Raw genomic sequence first — 9,931 nt, 5'->3', positions numbered from 1 at the left:
TCTTCCAGGTTATCCGTTTTATTGGCATAGAGTTGCTTGTAGTAGTCTCTTAGGATGCTTTGTATTACTACGGTCCATTGCAACTTCTTCTTTTTCATCTCTAATTCTATTGGTTTGAGTCTTCTCCCTCTTTTTCTTGATGAGTCTGGCTAATGATTTATCAATTTTGTTTGTCTTCTCAAAGAACCGGCTTTTAGTTTTATTGATCTTTGCTATTGTTTTCTTTATTTCTATTTCATTTATTTCTGCTCTGATCTTTATGATTTCTTTCCTTCTACTAACTTTGGGTTTTGTTTGTTCTTCTTTCTCTCATTCCTTTAGGTGTAAGGTTAGATTGTTTATTTGAGATTTTTCTTGTTTCTTGAGGTAGGATTGTATTGCAGTAAACTTCCCTCTTAGAACTGCTTTTGCTGCATCCCATTGGTTTTGGATTGTCATGTTTTTGTTTCGTCACTAGTCTCTGGGTATTTTTGATTTCCTCTTTGATTTCTTCAGTGATATCTTGGTTATTTAGTAATGTATCGTTTAGCCTCCATGTGTTTGTGTTTTTTACGTTTTCTTTCCCTGTAATTGATTTCTAATCTCATAGTGGAAAAGATTCTTGTGGTCGGAAAAGATTCTTGACATGATTTCAATTTTCTTAAATTTACCAAGGCTTGATGTGTGACCCAAGATGTGATCTATCTTGGAGAATATTCCATGTGCACTTGAGAAGAAAGTGTAATCTGCTGTTTTTGGACGGAATATCCTATAAGTATCAATTAAATCTCTCTGGTCTGTCGTGTCATTTAAAGCTTGTGTTTCCTTATTAATTTTCTGGCTGGATGATCTTTCCATTGGTGTAAGTGAGGTGTTAAAGTCCCCCATTATTATTGTGTTACTGTCAATTTTCTCTTTTATAGCTGTTAGCATTTGCCTTATGTATTGAGGTGCTCCTATGCTGGGTGCATATATATTTATAATTGTTATATCTTCTTCTTGGATTGATCCCTTGATCACTATGTAGTGTCCTTCCTTGTCTCTTGTAACGTTCTACATTTTAAAGTGTATTTTATCTGATATGAGCATTGCTACTCCAGCTTTCTTTTGATTTCCATTTGCATGGAATATCTTTTTCCATCCCCTCACTTTCAGTCTGTATGTGTCCCTAGGTCTGAAGTGGGTCTTTTGCAGACAGCATATAGATGGGTCTTGTCTTTGTATCCATTCAGGGAGCCTGTGTCTCCTGGTTGGAGCATTTAATCCATTCACATTTAAGGTAATTATCAATATGTATGTTCCTATTAGTGTTTTCTTAATTGTTTTGGGTTTGGTTTTGTAGGTCCTTTTCCTCTCTTGTGTTTCCCACTTAGAGAAGTTCCTTTAGCATTTGTTGTAGAGCTGGTTTGGTGGTGGTGAATTCTCTTAGCTTTTGCTTGTCTGTAAAGCTTTTGATTTCTCTGTTGAATCTGAATGAGATCCTTGCTGGGTAGAGTAATCTTGGTTGTAGGTTCTTCCCTTTCATCACTTTAAATATATTGTGCCACTCCCTTCTGGCTTGTAGAGGTTCTCCTGAGAAATCAGCTGTTAACCTTATGGGAGTTCCCTTGTATGTTATTTGTCATTTTTCCCTTGTTTCTTTTAATAATTTTTCTTTGTCTTTAATTTTTGTCGATTTGATTTACTATGTGTCTCGGCATGTTTCTCCTTGTGTTTATCCTGCCTGGGACTCTCTGTGCTTCCTGGACTTGGGTGGCTATTTCCTTTCCCATGTTAGTGAAGTTTTCAACTATAATCTCTTCAAATATTTTCTCGGGTCCTTTCTCTCTCTCTTCTCCTTCTGGGACCCCTATAATGCGAATGTTGGTGTGTTTAATGTTGTCCCAGAGGTCTCTTAGACTGTCTTCATTTCTTTTCATTCTTTTTTCTTTTTTCTGTTCCATGGCAGTGATTTCCACCATCTGTCTTCCAGGTCATTTATCCATTCTTCTACCTCAGTTATTCTTCTGTTGATCCCTTCTAGTGTAGTTTTCATTTCAGTGATTGTATCATTCATCTCTGTTTGTTTGTTCTTTAATTCTTCTAGGTGTTTGTTCTTTAATTCTTCTAGGTCTTTGTTAAACATTTCTTGTATCTTCTTGATCTTTGCCTCCATTCTTTTTCTGAGGTCCTGGATCATCTTCAGTATCATTATTCTGAATCCTTTTTGTGGAAGGTTGCCTATCTCCACTTCATTTAGTTGTTTTTCTGCAGTTTTATCTTGTTCCTTCATCTGGTACAAAGTCCTCTGCCTTTTCATTTTGTCTGTATTTCTGTGAATGTGGTTTTCGTTCCACAGGCTGCAGGACTGTAGTTCTTCTTGCTTCTGCTATCTGCCCTCTGGTGGATGAAGTTATCTAAGTGGCTTGTGCAAGCTTCCGGATGGGAGAGACTGGTGGTGGGTAGAGCTGGGTGTTGCTCTGGTGGGCAGAGTTCAGTAAAACTTTAATCCGCTTGTCTGCTGATGGGTGGGGCTGAGTTCCCTCCCTGTTGGTTGTTTGGCCTGAGGTGACCCAGCACTGGAGGCTACAGGCTTTTTGGTGGGGCTAATGGCGGACTCTGGGAGGGCTCCTGCCAAGGAGTACTTCCCAGAACTTCTGCTGCCAGTATCCTTGTCCCCGAGGTGAGCCACAGCCACACCCTGCCTCTGCAGGAGACCCTCCAACACTAGCAGGTAGGTCTGGTTCAGTCTCCTATGGGGTCACTGCTCCTTCCCCCTGGGTCCTGATGTGCACACTACTTTGTGTGTGCCCTCTAAGAGTGGAGTCTCTGTTTCTCTCAGTCCTGTCGAAGTTCTGCAGTGAAATTCTGCTAGCCTTCAAAGTCTGATTCTCTGGTAATTCCTCCTCTCGTTTCCAGACCCCTGGGTTGGGAAGCCTGATATGGGGCTCAGAACCTTCACTCCAGTGGGTGGCCTTCCGTGGTATAATTGTTCTCCAGTTTGTGAGTCACCCACCCAGCGGTTATGGGATTTGATTTTATTGTGATCGAGCCCCTCCTACCATCCCCTTGTGGCTTCTCCTTTGTCTTTGGATGTGGGGTATCTTTTTTGGTGAGTTCCAGTGTCTTCCTGTTGATGACTGTTCAGCAGTTAGTTGTGATTCTGTGCTCTCAAAAGGGAGTGAGCACACGTCCTTCTACTCCACCATCTTGATCCAATCTCAAAAGAGTTTATATATACCATTAAAGTTAAATTTTTATCAGCTTAAAACAGATTATTATAAGATGTTTTGTGTAAGCCCCATGGTAACCACGCATACAAAAAATACCTATGGAAGATACACAAAAGAAAATGAGAAAGGAATCAAAGAATGTCAATGCAAAAAGTCAACAACACACAAGGAAGGCAGAAAGAGAGTAAAAGAGGACAAAATAGTCACAAGACAGGCAGAAAACAATGAACAAAATGGCAATAGTAAGTCCTTTCCCTTTAGTAATTACTTTAAATGTAAATGGAGGGACTTCTCTGGTTGTGCAGTGGTTAAGAATCCACCTGCCAATGCAGGGGACACGGGTTCAATCCCTGGTCTGGGAAGGTCCCACATGCTGTGGAGCAACTCAGCACATGTGCCACAACTACTGAGCCTGTGCTCTAGAGCCCATGAGCCACAACTACTGAGCCCATGTGCTGCAACTACTGAGCCTGTGTGCTGCAACTACTGAAGCCCGCATGCCTAAAGCCTGTGCTCCACAACAAGAGAAGCCAGTGCAATGAGAAGCCCATGCACTGCAACAAAGAGTAGACCCCCTGCTCGTCGCAACTAGAGAAAGCCCACGCGCAGCAATGAAGACCCAACACAGCCAAGTAAATAAATAAATAAATGTAAATAGATCAACTCCCTAATCAAAAGACATGGAGTGGCTGGATGGATTAAAAAAAAAAAACAAAACAACCCTGTTCTCATTGTATGCTGTCTACAAGAGATTCATCTTATGTGTAAAGATACACATAGGCTGAAAGTGAAAAGAAGGGAAAATATTCCATGCAAATAGAAACCCAATGAGAGTAGAAGTGGCCATATTATATCAAACAGAATAGACTTTAGTTAAAAACTGTCACAAGAGACAAAGAAGGACATTATATAATGATAAAAGTCCATTCACCAGGAAGATATAACAATTATAAATATACACACAGTTAACATTAGAGCCCTGAAATATATGAACTAAACATTGGCAGATCTGAGGAGAGAAATAGTAACACAATAATAGTAGGATATTTCAATACCCCACTTTTGATAATGGATAGATCAATAAGAAAATAGAAGACCTGATCAACACAATAAACCAAACAGACCTAAAGGTATAAACAGAATATTCTATCATGTTCTATCTATTAAACATCAGCAGAATACACATTCTTCTCAAGTACACATGGAACATTCTCCAGCATAGACCATGTTAGGCCACAAAACAATCATACCAAGTATCTTTTCAGATTACAATAAAATACAACTAGAAATCAGTAACAGAAGGAAAATTGGAAAATTCACAAATATGTGGAAATTAAACAAACCACTCGAGCGACAAATGGGTCAAGTAAGAAATCATAAGGGAAATCAGAAAATATCTTGAGACAAAATGAAAACACAACATACCAAAATTCATGGGATGAAGAAAAGCAGTACTAAGAGGGAAGTTTATAGCAGAACGTGTGTATACTCAACAAGAAGAAAGAGCTCAAATCAGCAACCTAAATTTATAATCTAAGGAACTAAAAAAAAACCCCAAAACTAAACCCAAACTTATCAGAAGGAAGGAACTAATAAAGATTAAAGCAGAAATAAATGAAATAGAGATTAGAAAACAATAGAAAAAAATCAACAAAACTAAGAGTTTTTAAAAATATTTATTTATTTAGTTGTGCTGGGTCTTAGTTGTGTCAGGTGAGCTCCTTAGTTGCAGCACATGGGCTCCTTAGTTGTGGCTCACTGGCTTCTTAGTTGCAGCTCGTGTGCTACTTAGTTGCAGCTTGCTGGCTCCTTAGTTGCAGCACGCAGGCCTCTTAGTTGTGGCATGCAAACCCTTAGTTGTGGCATGCATGTGGGATCTAGTTCCATGACCAGAGATCGAACTCTGGTCCCCTGCATTGGGAGCGTGGAGTCTCAACCACTGTGCCACTTAGGGGAAGTCCCTAAGAGTTGGCTTTTGAAAAGAGCAACAAAATTTACAAAACCTTAGCTAGACTAAGTAAGAAAAAAAGAGAGGACACAGATAACAAAAATCAGAAACGAAAGAGGAGACACTGCAACTTCTGCCACAGAAATAAGACTCATACGAGACTTTTGTGAACAAATATATGCCAACAAATTGGATAACCTAAAAGAAATGGATAAATTCTTGGAAACATTCAATGTACCAAGAATGAATCATGAAGAAACAGAAAATCTGAACAGACAAATAACTACTAAGGAGATCAAATCTGTAATCAAAATGCTCCCAACAACAAAAGACCAGATGGCTTCAAAGGAGAATTCTACCAAATATTTAAAGAAAAATTAACACCAATCTTTCTCAAATTGTTCAAAAACTTGAAGAGGGAGGGACACATCCAAACTCATTTTATGAGCCCAGCATTACCCTGATACCAAATCCAGACAGGCACAAGAAAACTATAGACCAATATTCCTCATGAATTTGATGCAAAAATACTCAACAAAATACTAGGAAACTGAATTCAACAGCATATCAAAAGTATTATACATCATGACCAAGTGGGATTTATCCCCAGGATACATGATGGTTGAATATATGAAAATCAATAAATGTATATACCACTAATAGACAAAGGACAAGAATCACATGAACATCTCAATTGATGCAGAAAAAGCATGTGACAAAATTCTACATCCTATCATGATAAAAACACTCAACAAACCAGGTATAGAAGGAATGTACCTTCACATATTAAAGGCCGTATATGAAAAGCCCACAGGGAACATCACACTCAGTGATGAAAAACTAAAGCTTTTCCTCTAAGATTAGGAACAAGGCAAGGATGCCCACTCTGAACACTTTTATTCAACATATACTTGAAGTCCTAGCCAGAGAAACTGGATACATAGATAGACAGATCAATAGATAGAAAGACAGATATAGATAAAAGGCATCCACTGGAAAGGAAGAAGTAAATTTATCTCTGTTTACAAATGAACTGATCTTATATGTAGAAAACCCTGAAGACCATGAAAAAACTGTTAGAAGTAATAAATTCAGTACAGCTGCAGAATTAAAAAATCAGCATACAAAAACCAGTTGCATTTCTAGAATAATGAACTAACTGAAAAGAAAATTAAGAAAACAATCCCATTTACAACAGCATCAAAAAGAATGAAATACTTAGGAATAAGTTTGACCAAGGAGGCAAAAGACTTATACACTGAAAAAAACAAAACATCACGGAAAGAAACTAGATGCAAATATTGATAAGTGAAAGACATCCCATGTTCATATTGGGGAAGACAATATTTTAAAGATGTCTATACTACCCAAAGTTATACACAGATTCAGTGCTTTCCCCATCAAAATCCTGACATTTTAAATAGAAATGAAAAAAAATCCTAAAATTCACATGGAACCACAAAAGATCCCCAAAAGCCAAAGCAATCTTGAGAAAGAAAAACAAAGCTGGAGGCATCACACTTTCTGATTTCAAAATATATTATAAAGCTACAGTAATCAAATAGTAAGGTATTGGTATAAAGACAGACACATGGAACAATGGAACATAATAAAGAGCCTAGAAATAAACCCCCACACATACAGTCACCTGATCTTTGACAAGAGAGCCAATAATACCCACAGCCAACATCATATTCAGTGGTGAGAAGCCAAAAGCATTTCCTCTAAGATCAGAAACAAGACAAGGATGACCACTCTCAACAATTTTATTTGACAGTTTTGGAAGTCTTAGCCACAGCAATCAGAGGTGAAAATAAAAGGAATCCAAATTGGAAAAGAAGTAAAACTATTGCTCTTTGCAGATGACGTGATACTATACATAGAAAATCCTAAATGCAACTAGAGATTATCATACTAAGTGAAGTAAGTCAGAAAGAGAAAGACAAATACCATATGATACCACTTACATGTGGAATCTAAAATATGGCACAAATGAACCTACTTACAAAACAGAAATAGACATAGAGAACAGACTTGTGGTTACCAAGGGGGAGGGAGGGAGGGAGGGAGAGGGATGGACTGGGAGTTTAGGGTTGGTAGATGCAAACTATTACATTTAGAATGGATAAACAACAAGGTCCTAATGTATAGCACAGGGAACTATATTCAATATCCTGTGATAAACCATAATGGAAAATAATATATAAAAAGCATGTCTCTATGTGTATAACTGAGTCACTATGCTGTGCAGCAGAGATTGGCACAACATTGTAAATCAACTGTACTTCAATTAAAAAAAAAGGAAAGAAAAGAAAATCCTAAAGATGCCATCAGAAAACTACTAGAACTCATCAGTGAATTCGGTAAAGTTGTCAGATACAAAATTAACATACATAAATCTGTTGCATTTCTATACACTAACAATGAAATATCAGAAAGAGAATTAAGGAAACAAATCCATTTACCACTGTATCAAAAAGAATAAAATACCCAGGAATAAACCTACCTAAGTGGGCAAAAGACCTGTACTCCTAAAACTATAAGACACTGATGAAAGAAATTGAAGACAACACAAACAGATGGAAAGATATACTGTGTTCTTGGATTGGAAGAAACAATATTGTTAAAATGACCATACTACCCAAGGCAATCTATGGATTCAATGCAATCCTATCAAATTACCAATGGTATTTTTCACATAACTAGAACAAATAATTTAAAATTTGTATGGAAAAATGAAAGACTCCAAATAGCCAAAACAATCTTGAGAAAGAACAGAGCTGGAGGAATCACTCTCCCTGACTTCTCCCCTATTACAAAACTACAGTAATCAAAACAGTATGGTACTGGCACAAAAACAGACATATAGATCAACAGAAGAGGATAGAAAGCCCAGAAATAAACCCACACACTTGTGGTCAAGTAACCTATGACAAAGGAAGCAAGAATATCCATTCAAGAAAAGACAGTCTCTTCAGTAAGTGGTGCTGGGAAAACTGGACAGCTACATTAAAAGAATGAAACTAGAACATGCTCTAACACTATATACAAAAATAAACTAAAAATGTATGAAAGACATAAATATAAGACTGGATACTATAAAACTCCTAGAGGAAAACATAAGTAGAACACTCTTTGACATAAACCACAGCAATATTTTTTTGAATCTGTCTCCTAGAGTAATGGAAATAAAAGCAAAAATAAACAAATGGGACCTTATTAAACTGAATAGGTTTTGCACAGCAAAGGAAACTATAAACAAAACGAAAAGACAACCCTGAGAATGGGAGAAAGTATTTGCAAATGATGCAATTGACAAGGGATTAATTTCCAAAATATATAGACAGCTTATATAGCTCAATATCAAAAAACCAAACAATTCAATCAAAAAGTGGGCAGAAGGGACTTCCCTGGTGGTGCAGTGGTTAAGAATCCACATGCCACAGTGGTTAAGAATCTGCCTGCCAGTGCAGGGGATGTGGGTTCGAGCCCTGGTCCGGGAAGATCCCACATGCCATGGAGCAACTAAGCCTGTGCGCCACAACTACTGAGCCTGCGCTCTAGAGCCCACGAGCCACAACTGCTGAGCCTGCATGCCACAACTACTGAAGCCTGCGTGCCTAGAGCCTGTGCTCCGCAACAAGAGAAGCCACCACAATGAGAAGCATGCGCACCGCAACAAAGAGTAGTCCCCGCTCACTGCAACTAGAGAAAGCCTGCGTGCAGCAACGAAGACCCAACACAGCCAAAACTAAATACATAAATAAAAATTTAAAAAATAAATGGGGGGCTTCCCTGGTGGCGCAGTGGTTGACAGTCCGCCTGCCGATGCAGGGGACATGGGTTCATGCCCCGGTCCAGGAAGATCCCACATGCCGCGGAGCGGCTGGGCCCGTGAGCCATGGCCGCTGAGCCTGCATGTCCGGAGCCTGTGCTCCGCAACGGGAGAGGCCACAACAGTGAGAGGCCCGCGTACCGCAAAAATAAATAAATAAATAAATGGGCAGAAGACCTAAATAGACGTTTCTCCAAAGAAGACATACAGATGGCCAACGGGCACATGAAAAGATGCTCAACGTTGCTAATTATTAGAGAAATGCAAATCAAAGCTACAATGAGGTATCACCTCACACCAGTCAGAATGGCCATCATCAAAAAGGCTACAAATAATAACTGCTGGAGAGGGTGTGGAGAAAAGGGAACCCTTCTACACTGTTGGTGGGAATGTAAATTGGTGCAGCCACTTTGGAAAATAGTATGGAGTTTCCTCAAAAAACTAAAAACAAAGATATCATATGATCTGGCAATCCCACTCCTGGGCATATATCTGGAAAAGACATATATCTGGATAGAGAAGATGTGGTATGTATACATGGAATATTATGCAGCCATAAAAAGAATGAAATAAGGCCATTGCAGCAATATAGGTGGACCTAGAGATTATCATACCAAGTGAAGTAAGTCAGACAAAGACAAATATCATGTGATATCACTTATATCTGGAATCTAAAAGAATGATACAAATGAACTTATTTACAAAACAGAAATAGACTCACAGACATAGAAAACAAATCTATGGTTACCAAAGGGAGCAGAGAGGAGGAGGGAGGGATGAATTGGGAGTTTGAGATTAACAGTTATATACTACTATATATAAAATACATAAACAACAAGGACCTACTGTATAGCACAGGAAACCACGTACAATATCTTGTAATAACCTATAATGGGAAAAATCTGAAAAAATATATATTATATGAATATATGTATGAATCACTTTGCTGTACACCGG

This window comes from Lipotes vexillifer, unplaced genomic scaffold (assembly GCF_000442215.2).
Source record: "Lipotes vexillifer unplaced genomic scaffold, Lipotes_vexillifer_v1.1 scaffold683, whole genome shotgun sequence".
NCBI classification, from domain to species: Eukaryota; Metazoa; Chordata; class Mammalia; order Artiodactyla; family Lipotidae; genus Lipotes; species Lipotes vexillifer.
The sequence above is the reverse complement of the archived record's forward strand: the minus strand, read 5'-3'. Positions refer to the sequence as shown.